Source organism: Ascaphus truei, chromosome 19, assembly GCF_040206685.1.
Source record: "Ascaphus truei isolate aAscTru1 chromosome 19, aAscTru1.hap1, whole genome shotgun sequence".
Lineage (NCBI taxonomy): Eukaryota > Metazoa > Chordata > Amphibia > Anura > Ascaphidae > Ascaphus > Ascaphus truei.
In genome coordinates this window covers 4,733,341-4,755,497 of record NC_134501.1, presented here as the reverse complement: position 1 = coordinate 4,755,497, position 22,157 = coordinate 4,733,341, and positions in this window count along the sequence as shown.

Here is a 22,157-nt window from a genome sequence, read left to right as displayed (position 1 = left end):
TGGTTGACCTAAGTTTTTTTTATCTGCAAGTCATATTACTTATAGACTGAGGAAGTAAATTATTGTCATAAAATGCCTTCATATGTGCTAAAGTTTGACAAAATTATGCCCTCTTATACATTAAGGGAACCCATAAATTCCTATTTTAAATTGCAGTGGCTTTGAGATCATGCAGACACATATATCATTTCAGCAGAAAGAGAAAGCTTCAGGGTAAAAAAAGAAAAAAAGAAAGGGCAGACTATTCCAGTGTGTAACATTGCTAGAGTGTATTAAACAATATACAGTAAATACAAATACTGGGAGTCAATCACACGTCTCAGGCAGCTCTGCAGCCCTGTCTTTCCCCATTATCGCTTAGCAAACAGTGCTTCCACTGCAGACGGGGATTCTGGGTAATGACATGCAAATTGAGCACAGTGTCTCACTCTTTACTTCTTAATCCATTTTAACATGGACCCCTATAAGCTTCTGCCTGCCGCATTACACAGCTTTTTAGCGCAGCTTGGGTCAAAGAAGTGTAGAGCCAGTAACCCTGCTCACAGACAGCATACAGAGATACAAGCAGTGGCTCCACCTGCTGGAATAAATTCAAATGCAGGACACTCTACAATGATACCCGGTTGGATATTTAACACCAGAGGTGACCACCGTTTGTTTCAGGAATGCCAATCAATGGGCACGCACATATTTTGCTGGGCCGCTGCCCTACTGCTCCCTATATCCGGTTTCAATTAATAGCGAAACCTAAGAGAAATAACCCCGGAAGGATAATAAAAACATTCAAATATTACAGACTGAAGATCCTAAATTAAAAATAGAAGAATCGGAAATTAAAATGTCTCAATGTGATTTCTAAACTTGCATTTCAGGTAACGGTTTCTCAATATTCGGATTGGTTTTTGAAGTTGATAACAGAAGCAGAGCCCACATGAGGTTGCATAGTTACATAGTTACATAGTTACATAGTAGGTGAGGTGGAAAAAAGACGTGTGTCCATCAAGTTCAACCTATGCTAAATTTAGAAAACAGATACTTTATCCCAGGGGTGCCCAAACTGGGGGGGGGTGTGAGATTCTCTGAGGGGGGGCGCGGGGGTTAGAGAGGCCCCGCGCTCTTCCCGAAGGCATTTAAATGAAATGCCGGGTAAGTGCGAAGGCCTCTGTAACACTCTCTTACCTTGGCTCAGACGGCTTCGGATGATGCGTCCCCATGGCAACGCTGCGGCAATGACGCCGCGGGGTCACGTGATGTCGTGTTGCCACAGCAAAGTGATGTTGTGGCGTCAGAACGCTGGAGCCAATGGAAGGAGGGGGGCGCGAGGAGGGGGGGACAGCCGGCAGGGGTCGCAGGGGAAAAAGATTGTGCACCCCGAAAACATCTGTTCGCAAAGCAAACATGGGGAATAACTTACAATTAATTTAGCTTTAATTATTTCCATTGATTTGATTCATTTTATGTTTTTTATTGTCAAAGAAGTTATTAAAATGGTGTTCATTTTCAAAATTTATGTTAATATTCATAAGTTTCCCCTGTTATGTTTTTTTGATTTAAAGATTTCGTAGTGTTCCTTCCCTTAAGTGGATTTGTCAGTCTATTTGTATTTTTTTGGTCTCCCATCACATGGGCCATACCACATGCCGTCGTGGGCCATCCCACATGCCGTCGTGGGCCATCCCACATGCCATCGTGGGCCATTCCACATGCCATCGTGGGCCATCCCACATGCCATCGTGGGCCATTCCACATGCTGTCGTGGGCCATTCCACATGCTGTCGTGGGCCATCCCACATGCCATCGTGGGCCATCCCACATGCCGTCGTGGGCCATTCCACATGCTGTCGTGGGCCATTCCACATGCCATCGTGGGCCATTCCACATGCCATCGTGGGCCATTCCACATGCCGTCGTGGGCCATTCCACATGCTGTCGTGGGCCATTCCACATGCCATCGTGGGCCATTCCACATGCCATCGTGGGCCATTCCACATGCCATCGTGGGCCATTCCACATGCTGTCGTGGGCCATTCCACATGTCATCGTGGGCCATTCCACATGCTGTCGTGGGTCATCCCACATGCTGTCGTGGGCCATCCCACATACCGTCTTGGGACACAGGTTGGCCGTCCCTGTTTTACACAATCACAAAGGAGATTAAGTAAATCCTCACACACTTAGTAAATATACAGAGTCATTTAAAAAATATCTGTGGCTTTTGCAATATACTTCTGTAAGGTAAGGGGACATTAATATGGAAATAAGGAGTCAGCTCCTATTATTTCCCATGGTAAGAAGAAGCTGGTGACAGATTCACAGAACTGCACAAGGACCTACAACTAGTTTTCCAAAGGGTTTGATCCCCCCCAATTAAAAATGAGGAGTAGAGGGCCACACGAGTAGTGTAATGTAATGTTTTGTAATGTTTTGAAGCGTTATAACACCTGTATATTTACACCAGCTGTAAGTACCCGGTGTTGCTGAGGCATTCTAAGAAATAAAACAATACTGAGACTTATAAATGGATAATTACATTTTTTAGTTCGTTAATGCGAAATCCCCATGCTAAAACCACAAATCCACCCATAATCGTTTCATTGCCTCCGAGGTCCTGAAGTGTTCGAGATCCTCTAATGCTGTGTGTGTGGGACATTGTCCTCTCGTGCCCAAACAATGGTCTCGCACTCCTGCTCCTGTATTTTTGCTAATGTTGCAAATTGGATTTTCAGAGTGACCAAGATTAAGCTTGAGAGTTATGTGATGGGATTGTGTCATTTGTGATGTCATGTGATGTAATCAGTTATGTTATTGATGATGTCATTTGTGAATTGTATCCAAACATAGCCAAAAACATGCTCCCTGATCTCAGGAACCATCATTCAAAATGTGGTTATGATATCTTAAGAGGGGTCCAAATGCACAGCGAACAGACAAAGAGACAAATAACTTTCCGAAATATATAGTAGATTACCTTAGCTTAAACCTAAATGTCAGTGTAACAATTGCACTGTAGTTAGTGGGAGCAGTAGCGCAACTAGGGGGGCTTCAAGGCTGCATTTGCACCCCCCAAGAATTTTATATATTTGACTATTATCATTTAACATGATTACAAATGTCCAACTACTGTAGTTTAGTAGTGAACTGGAGGTCACAAACCACCAGAGGTCACGCGTTTGTGTAAACTTTGATGATAGGGGTGGAGGCGAGGAGGCATGTACGAAAACAGGACTGCTGCTCACAATTCATACCAACCCAGGGAACGCAACACCACATTCCTTGAAGTGGGCTCAGTCCACTCAGCTGGGCAACCTCTGGGGTCCCCCGGCCTCCATTTCGTGGACAAACTATACCTTTCACCGGCTAATTGGCCGGACACAATCGCCTGCATGTTCGGACGGAGGGACATAATGGACGGAATGTAGACATTTACACATCCACTACAATAATGAGCAAGAGAACCCAACTGCCTTCTTCTCAATTACCACACTAAGCAATTATGTAAAGATCAAGATGGCTCCTAGAGAGGTTGCATCGTTGTGCAAAAGTAGACTGCTCAGCATGGATTACCATGACTCAGGGGCTGGATTCAGGCGGCTGGGCGATGGGGTATCAAGGATGTATAAAAATGGGCGCCAGGAACTTTTGTTGTATAACAGTCATTTATCTGTGTCCCCAAGCACAGAGACCGCTCCTACACATTGCGACAATGTTGCACTGTATTTTGTATCAAACATATATGAATATTGTTCTTCCATTAGTGCCCACTCTTAACAATCAAATAGAGGTAAATGTACTTAGTTGCCGTATGTAGATGTCGGCACTGGCCCCCTTGTTGCTTCGGGATCATCATCAGTATTAATCTGATTATGCCCCTACAGGAATCCTTCATGCCCCGATTATGACCCTACATGAGCCAGTACCTTTGGCCTGTATGGGAACTGCCGCTTCCATACAGACTGATGAAGAATATTAGTGCAAATCCACTGTTAGAGCTGATACGCCGACACCCGGGATCCCTCGATCCTGACACCCTCTGTGGCGTGTCGTATTCCCTTTCCTTAAAAATTCAGGACTCCATTCCTTCTCTTTGGAGATCCTAACTCAAAAGGGTACTGTCCCTATTTACAAAATAATAAACAGGGGGGCCTGGTCGGTGCTATTACTTTATAAACATTACCTATCTCTCTCCCCGAGGCTCCTCTCCTCTGGGCCTCAAGGAACCTAACCTCTTGAACCGTCCCCTCCTTTTATATACTCTCCATGATGTCATGATCCCATAGCAACACTGGGTGGGGTCCGGTACACACTAATCAATACTAGTAACCCTTTAGAGGGGGAGGGTATATACAAAACTAAATCTTTGTACCCCCCAATATGAATTTCTGGTTGCGCCTCTGGGCGGGAGTACAGAGTCCAATATGGCCCATGTATGAGTGAGTATGAGATGTATATGGTTTTCTGGGCATTCAAGACTTTTTATGTAACCTCTTTGCTGCCACAGCAGAGTCGCAGGCCACAACGACTTATAGTTTGGGAAAAAAGCAAATTAAACTGACCAGCTTTCACTAATAATGGAAACTGATATCACTACTCTTCATAGTGTTCAAGTATTGACTCAGTTTCACTTCACTTGAGAAGAAAAAAGGAATTAATTACTAAACACTCATTAAAAACTGATCCATAAGAATGAAAAGGAAGGACTGCTGTTATGTTTCACAGACTGATGCCTGTATATCCGTGAGAATAATAGGTTCTTTTTTTCTCCATTGTAAGGAAATTTCCTGTCTTTTGTGATGGGACAAAAATGCAAAAACAGGCGATATACAATAGTAAGCAGCGTAGAACTGCAAATCCCTGAACCACCGTTTGCTGCTTCTTCTTAATATCCAGGATTCCCTGCAGTCCACTTAGGGGCAGATCCGCAGACGTCCGATAAATACGTTACGATATGTTCAGTTACCGTCTCGTTAAGTGCTAACGGGGATGTTCAAAGCTCGGTAACGATGGGCTAAGTGCTGCTTTCAGCCGTAACGAGCCCGTGCGTTACTATAACGGACGTTAGTGCTAATGATATGTAAAAGAGGCGTTCCCTGTTACAGCGCCGATCCCCAGAGCGCCGGTATAGTTACCGCAGGGATGTAACGTGAGGTCAGAGCTAAACTTAGCGTTATTCCCACCCAGACCCAGACATAGGGCTGTTAGAGGCTCTGGGTAAGTGTAAGACCCCAGTAAGGTCTGATTTAACTATCATATTGTTATTTACAGGGATCTTTCCCTCGCCTGTCTTCTATTTTTTTAAGAGAGGGTTAAGGTTCCCCAGGATTGCACAATATAATTCTAGGGTTCCTTAACCAAAGAAAGTTTCCAGCATTAGTGGCCATTGATTTGAATGGTAGTTGATGCTGGATTGGGTACATTAACAATAGACTTTAGTTAATAACCTCCTTTGATTGTAAGCTTCTTGGCACATGGTTTAATTCCCCCTAACACCTGTTGTGTGTGGTACCCGTCCCTTTGTTGCATCAACAATTCTCTGTAGTTTGCATTGTTCGTATATATATACTATAACGCAAGGGGACTCAACTCCAGTCCTCAAGACCCACTAACAGGTCAGGTTTTCAGGATATCCCAACTTCAGCACAGGTGGCTCAATCGAAGACTGAGCCTCTGATTGAGCCACCTGTGCTGAAGCAGGGACTGATTGAGCCACCTGTGCTGAAGCAGGGACTGATTGAGCCACCTGTGTCGAAGCGGGATATCCTGCAAACCTGACCTGTTGGGGGGCTTGGGGACTGGAGCTGAGAACCCCTGCTATAAAGGTTTGCACTGCATAGAAATAAATTACAAATACAATAGTTTCTTGATATCAAAATTACTTTCCGTTTGTCTGCCTCCCGCGGTCATTTGCTTCCGTTCCTGTGCATCCCATATTCCAGCACCGTGTAACACTCACACTGTGTAATAATAACCAATAAGCAGACATAATAAGTAGTCACATCTCTTTACCAGAGTGCATAGCAAGCGCAGACTCCCCTACTCAGCGGGAGATGGGCAGGCACACGAATCTCAGCGGGAGCACGCTTCACCTGTTCCTTTATGATTTCATGCTGTTTAAGCATTATGATTTTGTGATTGTCCTGTATATGTTTCCCTCCCTTGCACGGTAATAAGATGACAAGGGAAAAGTCACTCCCGTTTTGATAACAGCCTGCTGGAAGTCATCATTTTTTCATGGTAAATGTTCAAGTAGTCTTGATGTGATCTGTGTTATCCAAGTCACAATCTTCTAAGCCACTTGGTGCTTTTTGAGATTCAAAATAGTCCCAGGTGTTCATTTCCTCTCTGGGTTCTCCCAACTTCCTTTTTACTTGGATTCAAATAGCTTCCCACAGTATAATGGTTCTCAGACTTGGAGTAGGCTTCTAGATCATAAAGTGAAGAGATACATAATGTCTGGAATATTCTTGATAGGTAGTTGAAATACATCTGTATAAGTAACAGGGGAATAACGCCTAATGGAGTCCTAGCATAGGTACCCCAAACATACAGCATAATATCACATCCTCTGTAGATAATAGATAGAAAACATCCAGATGCAGACAACTTACTTGGTACCAGATGCCCCAGATGCGTCTATTTGGTCATGCTATTCCAAGGTGGGCCTCCGTGAAGATCCAAAAAGTAGTAAAGAACAGAGCGCTACTGCGACGTGGAAAAAAGATCAAGAGGTGGCTCTAGTAAAAAAAAGAAGTTTAATGAATCACATTGGATATATGGGGTAAAAACACACCTATGCGTTTCACGGTAGGGTAAAATGCGTAGGTGTGTCTTACTACTTTTTGGATCTTCCTTTTAGTTGGGAAAGGTGGAACCGGGGGCAGATTGTACTTACCTGCCGGCCCAGGCGGTACCTTGAAAAGCAGCCTTTCTTCTGCAGCTTCGCGTGTGACGTTACGTTGTCGTGGCAACGCGTCACCATGTGACGTCAGGTCGCCATGACAAGGCGACGTTTGACGCTGCAGGAGGAGGACCTCTCCGGACAAGGTAAGACCACCCTCTCACCACACACATACTTACCTTGGCATGAGGAGCGATCCTGCTGGTCCTGCCAGTCCGCTGCTGGGGAGCAGGATGGTGTGCTCACCGTATGTATGTATGTACAATAGAATTTGGGAGGCCTGCCCTCCAGAGCTTACCGCTAGTCAGTTACCCGACTGAAAACCTGGAGCAACAAATTTGCACCCGATTTACTTTACCACAGGAATAAAGTCATTTGCAATGGAATTCTGGGGGGTCCCTCAGAGTTTATCCGTGATTCCCCGGCCCCCCGTGCCCCCCCCCCCCCGTTACTGAACGACAAGAGTTTTTTTATAGTTACAATAGGACCACAAAAACAAACAAACATGGCCGCCGGGGTTACCGGTAGAAAGTTGCAATGTCATCTCTCGATGGCCGCCAGAGCCATTTTGTATCCCCCGATATTGGAAACCACAGATCAGCTTCCGTTTCAGGGGGAAAAAAAAGGAAAAGACAAACGTCAAGACATTCTGAGCGGCGCCGATTGCGGCTCAAATCCGCACGCCCCAAAGACTGTCCAACCAGCTTAATTTATCTGCAAAACACTGTTTTACAACAATAGGGCTGTGTATTCATTTTTCTTTTTATCCTCTGCTTCTATTTATTTTATGATTACAATATTCTACAAAATGTGATAATAGATCCGTTACTGAAATTCTCTATATGGGGGGGGGGGGGGGGGGGGAGGGGGGAGGGGGGGTATAAAGCCTCTCCTTGATCCTTTTAATTTATATGCACATAACTGCATTTGTTATTAATGGCAACTACAAAAAGACATTATTGGAATAAAATATTTGAAACAGAGTTATTGCTATTGTTACAGAGCGCCGGGCTGCCCGTTCTCTGAGGGGCCGTACACTTACACTAAGCCATTAGCCCTGAGTTACAGCAACCAAAATTGCAGCCATCATTTTAAGATATTTGAAGAACAACAGAACAGCAGATACATCTTTTATAACATGTCATGATCCTGGGTAAAAATACAAAATGCACAGTTTTTATTGTCTTTCATTTTGGTTCTAATGACTGTAAAAGGCTGCGAATGCCGTGTTTGTAAAACAAAGAGAATCTTTTGGTGCTTGTTAAACCGTGATAGAAAGGTGTAACACAACGGGACGTACTCGTTCTGCTGACTTCAGTTGGAAGCGTCAGTGCTTGTTTGAAGGGAACCGATCTGAAGCCTCTCCTTCTATCCCGGACACTAACATGCTGCACTGTATTATAATCTCGCTTAAAGCAGCAAAGCGTGAAATCTTATATGTTTTTTTTTTTAAATAAATCAGTTCTGTGGTATTAGATAATAGTGACAGTATTTTTTTTAATTCAACTCTTAATGCTATTTTTTATGAGTTTTAAAGCATCCTTTGATTTTTATAGCCGGTTTTAGCGCACCTCCGCAGCAGAGCAGTGTTTGTGATCATTTGTTGCTAATATTCCCAGCAGTTTGAGCTGCAAACTGGAATAATAAGCAATGTTACCTTAGTAATATAAGGATACCTTGTAGCTGCTGAGTTACCATGACTGGAGGATTGATTGAAACTGAAAGGTGGCCATTATGTTAGGCACACCATCAGGGTGTTGACAGACTTATAACAGGAGCGTCAAACGATTGCCAGCTTAGGTAAGAATATAGAATGATACATTGTCACCTTCTTTACCTATACAAATAAGAAAAAAAGGGGGAGGGGAAGTAGTATTGCTGCTTGAAGTCTTCTACATTGAGAGCGGGCCTTCCCTGGGAGATAGAATTAGCGGATACAATGTCACTGTACAATGCGCCTCAGTGTATATGATACGCACTGAATGGCGAAACATTTTTTAGAACAAAGCTGCTATTACAAAGTAACCTAAACTAGAACATGGTCTGTGACAAGGGCGGCCAACTCCAGTCCTCAAGGGCCACCAACAGGTCAGGTTTAAGGATATCCCTGCTTCAGCCCAGGTGGCTCAATCAGTGGTTCAGTCTTTGAAGCAGGGATATGAGTGGCCCTTAAGGACTGGAGTTGGCTACCCCTGTGCTGAAGCAGGGATATGGTTGACCCCTGAGGACTGGAGTTGGACACCTTTAGGACAGCTTTATGAGCTCACCCTAATTCTAAAAGAATCATTGTGCTACCTCTTTTTAAATATCACCAAATATCAGCACGGAACTGCCAAATATCACCACAGAACTGCCAAATATCACCACAGAACTGCCAAATATCAGCACAGAACTGCCAAATATCACCACGGAACTGCCAAATATCACCACGGAACTGCCAAATATCACCACAGAACTGCCAAATATCAGCCCGGAACTGCCAAATATCAGCACGGAACTGCCAAATATCACCACGGAACTGCCAAATATCACCACAGAACTGCCAAATATCACCACGGAACTGCCAAATATCAGCACAGAACTGCCAAATATCACCACAGAACTGCCAAATATCACCACAGAACTGCCAAATATCAGCACGGAACTACCAAATATCAGCACGGAACTGACAAATATCACCACGGAACTGCCAAATATCACCACAGAACTGCCAAATATCAGCACAGAACTGCCAAATATCAGCACAGAACTGCCAAATATCACCACGGAACTGCCAAATATCAGCACAGAACTGCCAAATATCACCACGGAACTGCCAAATATCAGCACGGAACTGCCAAATATCAGCACGGAACTGCCAAATATCAGCACGGAACTGCCAAATATCAGCACGGAACTGCCAAATATCAGCACGGAACTGCCAAATATCACCACGGAACTGCTAAATATCAGCACGGAACTGCCAAATATCAGCACGGAACTGCCAAATATCAGCACAGAACTGCCAAATATCACCACGGAACTGCTAAATATCAGCACGGAACTGCCAAATATCACCACAGAACTGCCAAATATCAGCACGGAACTGCCAAATATCACCACGGAACTGCCAAATATCACCACGGAACTGCCAAATATCACCACAGAACTGCCAAATATCAGCACGGAACTGCCAAATATCACCACGGAACTGCCAAATATCACCACAGAACTGCCAAATATCAGCACAGAACTGCCAAATATCACCACGGAACTGCCAAATATCACCACGGAACTGCCAAATATCACCACAGAACTGCCAAATATCAGCCCGGAACTGCCAAATATCAGCACGGAACTGCCAAATATCACCACGGAACTGCCAAATATCACCACAGAACTGCCAAATATCACCACGGAACTGCCAAATATCAGCACAGAACTGCCAAATATCACCACAGAACTGCCAAATATCACCACAGAACTGCCAAATATCAGCACGGAACTACCAAATATCAGCACGGAACTGACAAATATCACCACGGAACTGCCAAATATCACCACAGAACTGCCAAATATCAGCACAGAACTGCCAAATATCAGCACAGAACTGCCAAATATCACCACGGAACTGCCAAATATCAGCACAGAACTGCCAAATATCACCACGGAACTGCCAAATATCAGCACGGAACTGCCAAATATCAGCACGGAACTGCCAAATATCAGCACGGAACTGCCAAATATCAGCACGGAACTGCCAAATATCACCACGGAACTGCTAAATATCAGCACGGAACTGCCAAATATCAGCACGGAACTGCCAAATATCAGCACAGAACTGCCAAATATCACCACGGAACTGCTAAATATCAGCACGGAACTGCCAAATATCACCACGGAACTGCCAAATATCAGCCCGGAACTGCCAAATATCAGCACAGAACTGCCAAATATCACCACGGAACTGCTAAATATCAGCACAGAACTGCCAAATATCACCACGGAACTGCCAGGCGATTACGCTTCTTCCCAAACCACAAAAAAGCCGAGCCAAGCATTGAGCGAGTTGACAGCACACATATCCCTGCCACGCAAGACATAATAAAGCCAAAGAAAAACAAACAAAATGGAGAAGCCGGCGTATTCACTGACAGCACTTGTGAAAAAAGACTATACGTATGTGGGGAGAGCAGCACAAAGATGGATTTGATTAGCTGCACCTGTGAATCGAGGTTAGTGCAGTGAATCAGTCACAAGGTTTAATCTGTCTTGTTCCAGCCCTTCATCCCTGTGCCGGCTAAATGGTGCTGTCTTTAGCAGCTCTGGACATGGATTTTAATAATTTCCTGCCAATAAAGCAACACAAACATGAAGAAGAGACCCGTGAGGTTTTCAAAGCTCTGTGGTGAGCACCTTTATATCTCAGACTGGTCAGCAACCCTGTCTTTCCCCATTACCTCTGAGCATACAGTGATTTCACTGCAGCCAGGGATTCTGGGAAATGACATGCAAATGCGCACACAGTGTCACCTTGTACTTTATATCCATTTTAACATGGGATCCCTATAAGTTTATGCCTGCCACATTACACAGCTTTTCCAGCCCAGCGTGGGTTACAGAAGTGCAGAGCCAGTAACCCTGCTCACAGACAGGTGTTTCAACCCTTTAAATCTCTTTAGTGTGAGGCTGGTTATTCTGGCTTTGTAATGTGACACTGGAAAAGATTTCAGCCGCACATTATATAAATTACAGTGGGTATAAAACCCTCCACACGTGTGCAGCAAATACAGATCTCACTTGTGAGCGCATTCACGTCTCAGACAGGTCTGCAACACTGTCCTTCCCCATTATCTCTTAGTATACACTGCCCTTCCCCATTATCTCTTAGTATACACTGCCCTTCCCCATTATCTCTGAGCATACAGCGCTTTCACTTTTTCACAGCTAGGGATTCTGTACCTATTTATAACTCTCACACCCTACAATAAATGTCAGATACAATACCAATAAAGAAGGCCCTGTATCAACAGAAAAGTTTGTTTAGACCTGTGTCCCATTTCCTGCTCCAAGCCGTGTGACATGTAATATGTTGCTTGTGTCTCACACTCCGAGCTTGATGTATCTCCATATCTGCCCCCCATGTAACTCGTCCCTAACTCCTCCAACCGACACTCCCCAAAGAGCAAGATGACACATGTTGCAAAAATTGGAGCAAAGATCTTGATACTTTGACCCACTGGAGAGCAAAAGGAAAATGCCACTTTGTGCAACACGATTGCAAAGCATTCAGTGTGTGAGAGAATGCTTTCTCTGCTGGGAGGATCGGGAATCGATTCACAGGCTATTCTGACATTGAGGAGGTCAAACATATTTAGCTATATTTTGAGCTGCTACTCACCTCTCTACATCCGGCATTAAAAAACATGTTGGCGAGAATATTTTCCCTGTTTAAAACAATTTCATAAATAAATAGTAAAAACCATATCTGACTTGCACATAGTATATATATACAAACATTACAAGCTCTTCGGGCTGTGACTCCCTTTCCGAGACGCTTATTCCCACTGCGCGTTATATTATTATGTCGCGTGTATTACTGCTGTGCAGCGCTATGTATCTGGGTGGCACGTTAACCCCACCCACTGGAATGTTAATGAGCCAAGAAGACAAAGAACTTTGTAATCACAGCTGCATTGAATCTGAACCCCTTCAGTGTACATCTGTGTTGCACCAAAGGCAGACAGCCTTTGGCGCAGGCGAAGGGCAGCCAAAGGGTGTGAGAGAGACATTTTGCAGACACAGTCCCTGTTTAGAGCTTACAATCTATGTTTTTGGTGCACAGGGAGATAAAGTGACTTGCCCAAGGTCACAAGGAGCCGACACCAGGAATTGAACCAGGTTCCCCTGCTCCAAACTCAGTGCCTGAGTCAGTGTCTTTACTCACTGAGCCACTCCTTCTCCCCACTGAGCCGCTCCTTCTCCCCACTGAGCCGCTCCTTCTCCCCACTGAGCCGCTCCTTCTCCCCACTGAGCCGCCCCTTCTCCCCACTGAGCCGCCCCTTCTCCCCACTGAGCCGCTCCTTCTCCCCACGGAGCCGCCCCTTCTCCCCACTGAGCCGCTCCTTCTCCCCACTGAGCCGCTCCTTCTCCCCACTGAGCCGCTCTTTCTCCCCACTGAGCCGCTCCTTCTCCCCACTGAGCCGCTCCTTCTCCCCACTGAGCCGCCCCTTCTCCCCACTGAGCCGCCCCTTCTCCCCACTGAGCCGCTCCTTCTCCCCACGGAGCCGCCCCTTCTCCCCACTGAGCCGCCCCTTCTCCCCACTGAGCCGCTCCTTCTCCCCACTGAGCCGCTCCTTCTCCCCACTGAGCCGCTCCTTCTCCCGACTGAGCCGCTCCTTCTCCCGACTGAGCCGCTCCTTCTCCCCACTGAGCCGCTCCTTCTCCCGACTGAGCCGCTCCTTCTCCCCACTGAGCCGCTCCTTCTCCCCACTGAGCCGCTCCTTCTCCCCACTGAGCCGCCCCTTCTCCCCACTGAGCCGCTCCTTCTCCCCACTGAGCCGCCCCTTCTCCCCACTGAGCCGCTCCTTCTCCCCACTGAGCCGCCCCTTCGCCCCACTGAGCCGCTCCTTCTCCCCACTGAGCCGCCCCTTCTCCCCACTGAGCCGCTCCTTCTCCCCACTGAGCCGCCCCTTGGCCCCACTGAGCAGCTCCTTCTCCCGACTGAGCCGCCCCTTCTCCCCACTGAGCTGCCCCTTCTCCCCACTGAGCCGCTCCTTCTCCCGACTGAGCCGCTCCTTCTCCCCACTGAGCTGCCCCTTCTCCCCACTGAGCCGCCCCTTCTCCCCACTGAGCCGCTCCTTCTCCCAACTGAGCCGCTCCTTCTCCCCACTGAGCCGCTCCTTCTCCCCACTGAGCCGCCCCTTCGCCCCACTGCGCCGCTCCTTCTCCCGACTGAGCCGCCCCTTCTCCCCACTGAGCCGCCCCTTCTTCCCACTGAGCCGCCCCTTCTCCCCACTGAGCCGCTCCTTCTCCCGACTGAGCCGCTCCTTCTCCCCACTGACCCGCCCCTTCTCCCCACTGAGCCGCGCCTTCTCCCGACTGAGCCGCCCCTTCTCCCCACTGAGCCGATCCTTCTCCCCACTGAGCCGCTCCTTCTCCCCACTGAGCCGCTCCTTCTCCCGACTGAGCCGCCCCTTCTCCCCACTGAGCCGCTCCTTCTCCCGACTGAGCCGCCCCTTCTCCCCACTGAGCCGCCCCTTCTCCCCACTGAGCCGCTCCTTCTCCCCACTGAGCCGCTCCTTCTCCCCACTGAGCCGCCCCTTCTCCCCACTGACCCGCCCCTTCTCCCCACTGACCCGCCCCTTCTCCCCACTGTCCCGCCCCTTCTCCCCACTGACCCGTCCCTTCTCCCCACTGACCCGCCCCTTCTCCCCACTGAGCCGCCCCTTCTCCCCACTGAGCCGCCCCTTCTCCCCACTGAGCCGCTCCTTCTCCCCACTGAGCCGCTCCTTCTCCCCACTGAGCCGCCCCTTCTCCCCACTGAGCCGCCCCTTCTCCCCACTGAGCCGCCCCTTCTCCCCACTGACCCACCCCTTCTCCCCACTGAGCCGCTCCTTCTCCCCACTTACCCGCCCCTTCTCCCCACTGAGCCGCTCCTTCTCCCCACTTACCCGCCCCATCTCCCCACTGAGCTGCCCCTTCTCCCCACTGAGCCGCCCCTTCTCCCCAGTGAGCCGCTCCTTCTCCCCACTGAGCCGCCCCTTCTCCCCACTGACCCGCCCCTTCTCCCCACTGACCCGCCCCTTCTCCCCACTGAGCCGCTCCTTCTCCCCACTGAGCCGCCCCTTCTCCCCACTGAGCCGCTCCTTCTCCCCACTGACTCGCCCCTTCTCCCTGCCATGCACACAGCGAAACAGCCTGGCATCTTGGAAGGAAACAATGATCTTATTTCCAATTGAAGCAGAGAGTATATTTCTCTCCTAGTAATTACCAGATACATTGTTCCTTCATCGTCATATTCTAGAATCTAGATAACCCTTTGGTCGTACACATATCAAATGAAATAGGCCCATTTGTAACCTTGAGGGTGAACTAAAGCTTCTGTTACTTGTCAGTGCTGTTCTATTAATTGCTACTTTATGACGACGACTATGGTCCTACTTATATGAGACACTGCTGCAAGTTGTACCAAACTCTCAATATCTTTAATCCCTGTTAGCCTGTCAAGATAAGTATATAATCGTCCTTTGTTTAATTTTTTAGTCCGTTTGATATATTTTTTTTACTCTACTTGATACTGCTGAGCATCGTGTAACATCCCTCACAATAGCACCTTTGGGTGCCTGGAATAACGTACGCCCTAATGCTGTCAGAGAAAGTTAGATCCTGAGAAAACAAAAATAATTTCCTTAATGGTTTCATTACCTACAGCTTTGAAGAAAATACTGGTCCTAAAAGGTTAACCCCCTCTGTTCCGGGGTGGGGCAGTTAGCTTTTTGCTGGTACACCCTTTGGCTGCAATGCTGGACACACAAACAGAACACTGTCTTGGCTATATCTGGACACTCCAGATTATATCTGAATTTTTTTTTTAAACCGATTGTTTTTTTTCTTCTTCTAATGACCATTTTGGACTTTGATGTCCCTTCATGGCTAATGCATTACATGTCTTGTATATATCATACATAAATCACACCCCATGGGGACAGGAGACTGGAACGGTACTGGGTGGTATCAGCTTCATGCTATAGAAGCTACGTTGTTCACCCATAGACTGACCTCTTGTGCACAAAGTGTCCCGCGTGTAGCTTATTTACCCCATTGAGACATGTACAGTAAGTCTTTGTTAGGTCTCCCGGCCGCTGTCTCGGGGTTACGCTGTTGTTTTAGCTTTTATTATGTTGTATAACCAAAAGGATTACTTGAATGATCTAGGACAGGAGTGGCCGACTCCAGTCCTCAAGGGCCACCAACAGGTCAGGTTTTCAAGATATCGCTGCTTTAGCACAGGTGGCTCCATCAGTGGCCTCAGTCATAATGACTGAGCCACCTGTGCTGAAGCAGGGATATCTTAAAATCTGACCAGTCGGTGGCCCTTGAGGACTGGAGTTGGCCACTGCTGCTCTTGTGCTACGGACTCTAAAATGTTGACGGTCACTTATAAGTTTCTCCGTGCTGCAAAAAAAGGGGCAAAGCCCCCTAAGTCATTTATTTAATCTCACTTTCTGTTCTACACATCTTTTCTGCTGATCAACAGAGCTTGAACCGCTGGGGTTCCTGCATGCAGAGCCTTGACCTCTGGGGTTCCTGCATGCAGAGCCTGGACCGCTGGGGTTCCTGCATGCAGAGCCTGGACCGCTGGGGTTCCTGCATGCAGAGCCTGGACCGCTGGGGTTCCTGCATGCAGAGCCTGGACCGCTGGGGTTCCTGCATGCAGAGCCTGGACCGCTGGGGTTTCTGCATGCAGAGCCTGAACCGCTGGGGTTCCTGCATGCAGAGCCTGAGCCGCTGGGGTTTCTGCATGCAGAGCCTGGACCGCTGGGGTTTCTGCATGCAGAGCCTGGACCGCTGGGGTTTCTGCATGCAGAGCCTGAGCCGCTGGGGTTTCTGCATGCAGAGCCTGGACCGCTGGGGTTTCTGCATGCAGAGCCTGAGCCGCTGGGGTTTCTGCATGCAGAACAGACGTAGTCTGCACTTTGTCATTTAAAATTCAAACATTCCTAAACCTTTTTTATCCTACTTGGTTCATATTTATCTTCTTTGCCGTGCCTTCATTGGGCACCCCATTTGTATTGATAAATTGTAGGTACTGGAAGATGTATTGATGGGAAGGAGACAGTTCACAATGTGGAGTGCTGTGGCTTTGCATGTCATTACAGCTGCTATCTCTTCGCTCCTTGAAAGCTGTCGATTTGTGCATTATTGCTGTTCAGGCTGATAAATGACAGTAATTGTCCCTAAGTTGAAACACTGGCTTTATTATGCTGACTTGCATAAGAATTTTTCTAGCTGTGGGATAAAACGAGGACTTTGCTTGTTCTAATAAAATAGTCCTCAACGCCTTTAAAGTATTTTACATGCTCGTGGACGACTTAAAGAAATATCTGCCTCTGTGTGCCTGAGCGGGCTGAAATAATGCAATCAAATCTATAGGCCTTCCGAAACTTGCTATCTGGGCACAAAACGCAGCTCGTGGCTGCAAAATGGAGCCCAAAATATGCTACGCTGAGTGATAACCCATCTATCTGAAAATAGCTATTATGTTGAAATCTTGAGCTCTATTCTGAAATTCTTGTTTACTTATTCAATGTCAACGTAAACCTTAATGTTTGTGCATTCAGAGTTACCTTTACAGACCTGAGTGATAGCGCGTTATAGATGTAAATGATACGGTGCGTGTGCTTTAAAGATTTTATAGGCCTTTTTATTTATACAGGTATCAAAAGTTAATGTACAGAGAGCACCTATGACGATCTTTAATTCTAATCTATCCACATGTAACAAAGATTTTGTCCAGGCATCACGCAGCAAATGCATTTCTACACTATTAAATCTAGGAGAAATTACAACCAGCAATACAAACATCCCTTTTGCATCCACAAGTGAGTATCTCTGCCAGGGCAATGACCATCATTAAAACTCCCAGCACTGATTTCTCCATGCACATCCGACCCTACAAACAGTGGGATTTCAGAAATGAAACATAATCTTTCAAATGTATTCCCATTCTTCACTTTTTGAGGGTATGCAATGCAAGGAGCCTCCAAGTCCGCCCGGATTAAAATCAGTGACCCCCCAAAACTCCCTTTTGGCTTTTAACCCCATTAAAGGACACGATACTGCAAATGTTGAAAAGATAAACAGCAATGAAACCTTTAACTTTAAAAACAAACAAAAAATGAAAAGTGGAACAGTTTTTTTCATTGACAGTAAAAAAAAATCACATCAATTAAGTGATTATTTAGCAGAGCTTTAACATAGACACCGATGGCAGAAAGGGAATCAGGGTGCTGCCTGCGCTTTAAAATTAAGCTAGGAACGTCACCATTACAAAAAGGCTGAGAGATAAATGGTTCAAACAGAGACCAGTCTGTAAATAAAAGTGACTTTGTACAATCAGAAACATGAACAAGCCCTATATCAGGAGTGGCCAACTCCAGTCCTCAGGGGCCACAAACAGGTCAGGTGTTAAGGATATCCTAGTCATTGTCTGAGCCACTGATTGAGCCACCTGTGCTGAAGAAGGGATATCCATGAAACCTGACCTGTTGGTGGCCCTTAGGACTGGAGTTTGCTACCCCTGGTCTGCACTGTTCCTTGCTTTCCTTTAATGAGCTAGAAGTGCAACCATTGCCTGCATTTGTTGTAGAATATTTGTTTTTGGACCTGTGTTGTTTTAAACCTTCCTTCCTGACAGCACCCCTCTTCATGTCTAATGTGGAGTAATAAGCTGGATCAGGAGGTCTGAGGGAATGATAAATGCAGACTGTATCTTATAATATTTCCCTGTGATTCAGGTGACAGTCCAGAGACTGACACCACCAGCTTGATGTATTTCTTTTATTACAAGACATGTCACAGGCTGAATACAGAATATATGGATATGTTAAGTATTGTTTTGCTTTACAGTTTTTCCTATGTGTGAAGAGGGTGCAAATAATGGGACACAGCAAAGTCATGCAATGCCTGCTAAAGGTTTGAAAACATCGCAGAACTGCAGGGGTGGGTTACCTTCTCCTCATGTGGTCCTACAAGACAATCACAGCACAGGTGGCTCAATCAGAGGCTCAGTCAAAGGCTGAGCCATCTGTGCTGAAGCAGGGACTGATTGAGCCACCTGTGATGAAGCTGAGATATCCTGAAATCCTTGAGGCCTGGGGTTGAGCGCCCCCTGGCTTAATAAGTGATGAATCTCTTATGAACTCTGTTTTTTTTTCCGGGAACCAGAAAGGCGCCTTTCGTATGGTTCGCCCAACACGTTTTATTATTCCTCCTTTTTTCTTTCTTTCTTCTTCTTCTTCTTTTTTTAAAATTATCCTACACTAACACTAAATAAAGAAATGAAAACCCTAATCAACCAGAAGAAAGCAGGGGACGGAGGGTCGCAGGGTCACAGGCGGCTGTAATACGGAAGGTAGAAAAAACAGGATATTCAGCGCTCGTGCTGTGTGATGGTGTGGATGATCCCTTTGCAGCATGTACATAAAGCGTCTCCCCAGAAACTCTCAAATCCAGGTGAACCCCCCTTAGAAAGGGGGGAAGGCACCCTGAAATACAAGATAATAAAAAATGCACAAATGCACACCAGGGATTAGTGGAAGGTAATTTATTAAAAATACACAAAAACTGAGGGGATCCAACCCCACCTCAGAACAGCTGTGCAGCTGGACGGCTAAGTACTACCAAGGAGAACACCTGATGGTGACTACGAAGTACTTGGTACGAAATGCGTAGAGGTCATGACAGGTCATCCTGCGCGTGTATGCTGGTAAACTGAGACGGAGCCTGCAGGAGACAGCAGCGGTTTTATCCATCTCCGCGGTGCCGAGATCCGGATCCTGTGCGAGTCTGCTGACTGTCTCAGTGTGAGTGTCCGTTTCCCCTTGCCAGTGCCCAACCCTATGGCGGTTTCTATACAAATCTGTTGATAGGTTATTTTCATGTTTGTTTTTTTCTTTCATGTTTTTTATATAAATTTTACTGTATTTGTATACTGTGCAGCTTAGGGTTTAGTCACCATTAGGTGTTCTCCTTGGTAGTACTTAGCCGTCCAGCTGCACAGCTGTTCTGAGGTGGGGTTGGATCCCCTCAGTTTTTGTGTATTTTTAATAAATTACCTTCCACTAATCCCTGGTGCGCATTTGTGCATTTTTTATTAGGCTGTAATACGGATTAAACATCTTCCTTATATATAAACCTCAACGTCCCATCTCTTTCATTACTCCTCCCACAGCCCCACCAAATAGCCTACTCAAACGTTCTCAGTATCCCCTTCCATGTACTACCTTTTTCGATTGACACATTTTTTTGAGGGAATTTTATTCAGGGAGAAAGTTTAAAAAAAGATACCTTTTTTCAATAAATGATATGGGAGTATTCCACTTAAATAAGGAGAATTGGTCCATATTAAATAGGGAATTGGACAGGTAATGCTAAGAAACCCCTTCCATTATGTCGGTCCTAATCCTGAAGGCCAGTCACCCTAGTAGGCATTGGCCTGGTCACTTGCTAGACCTAAACTCAGGAAAGAAACAAAACCAGCATCCACCCTGTGGCAGACATTCTGCTCTATTCCTTAACTTGGCTGCTTTAGTTCAGAGTGTAACTCACTCTCCATTGTGTCTGCAGGCGGGAATAACATTACTTTCATTAAAGCAGTAATTAATCCCCCATGCTCACAGAGCAGACCTGGGAGATTTAAGGAGGTAGCCAAAAACTGAAATCTATTAGTAGGGATATAAGAGCGTCAGCTGCATGGTTCTGTAGCTGCCTATGTAATGTATTGCAAACGCCTGACCATCAAATATCTCTCCGCCTGGTTCATTATTTCCGACGGACGCCTAATCACTGTCCTTATTTTTTTTTTTATTAACCCTCTTTCCCTTCTCACCACATTCTCCGCCAATGAGTTTTGTGCCGTTTTGCAAAGTATCCAGCGTTTGTAGGCATTAGGTATATGGAATGGCAAATACTTGATGTAAAGCCTGCAGTTTTACTCCATAACCAGATTGTAAAATATGAACTGAATTAATCATAACTGCAGAGAATAACGGCACATTTCCCCTTATTTTATCTTTAGTGCCTTTCCGGATCATGTTTTAAAACCTTCTACATCTGGGGTGTTCTGCACGAGGCAGCGGCTTTGGTGGTGGATAGCGCGAGGCAAAGGTCAGCCGAAAGCCTGCACAAATATGGTTCTCGGGATTTATTGTTTTAATTAAGAGTGTGGCAGTTCATCATAAACTGTTTATGGTGTTTTTGCACAGAGCAGCATTTTGAAATCAGCTGTTTTAATGAAAACATAATGTCATATCTGTCAAAGTTCTAAATATTTTGAACGTGAAATATAGGAACACGAACTTTAATTCTGGGATTTGCTGGGTTTCGCTGGCTGCATTGTTTCATAAATCCCTTAAGAGCGTCATTTCACGGATGCTGGGTGTTTCGCTGCGACAAAAAGAGGCACTTTGCTGGTTAGTGAAACAGACGCGAATGGTTAATGTATCGCATAAGAAAATGATTAGGATTGTTTAGGCGATAACTTTAGAATTAACAAACATTCGCGGCGAAAACGTGACGTTTATTTACATGGAAATGTGAAACTTCGCTGATGAAAATGAATAAACTGTTGAGGCAGGGAAAAAAAAATAATATACACATATATAAATATATATATACACAGTAGTTAATTTAATGTTTTGATGTCTCAACTTCCCAACTAATTATTTGTAATGACCATGGAGATTATAGCTTTTTGTGGACTTTTAAGGCTCAGCAGATTGAAGTTCTAGTAATGTCCTACTGCTGTTAATATGCATTCATGTAAATACTCCTTCGGAAGCGTTCTTGGCTATAATTTGTGATATGACCTGATCAAAATAGGCATATAATCTCAAATTGTATTTTCTCATATAGAATTTAATCTTACCATTATATGATGTAGTATATGCTGCCTGAAATGGGTAAAGCATATTGTACTTTGTGTTATTAGTCTATATATATATATATATATATATATATATATATATATATATATATATATATATATATATATCAGCACATTATTTTATTAACTTTAATATCTACAGTTCCTATTACCAGAGTCGCCTCTCATTCAAACCGCAGAGGCACAGTCCTCTAATCAGAAGTGACAAGCCATATACTTTCTTCTAGCCATTATTCGGTAGCCTAGAGCAAGGAGTGCTGTTTCTTTGGAAATGTTTTGAATTGGGTTATTTTTATTGAAGTATTAAAGTGATTCTTCAGATTTTAGGCTATTAGTTAAGTACTTCTGGGAGCAGGCTATAACCCTGGGACTCGCCAGCTTTTGTAATGTTAACTATCAAAGTTGGGAATAAAGACTTTAATGTTAGTGATGTGAGGATGGGAAAAAAAGCCTCTGACTAATGCAAACCAGCAACATTAAAGTAAATCTATTAGCTGTGTAAGTAAAAGTCGCGCCGCGATGCACCGGCGCAGAATGCAGAATATTTTCTCTTTCTTATCTAATATTATATTTGGGAGACTTTGTCTATAAAACAACATATATCTAGATTTATAG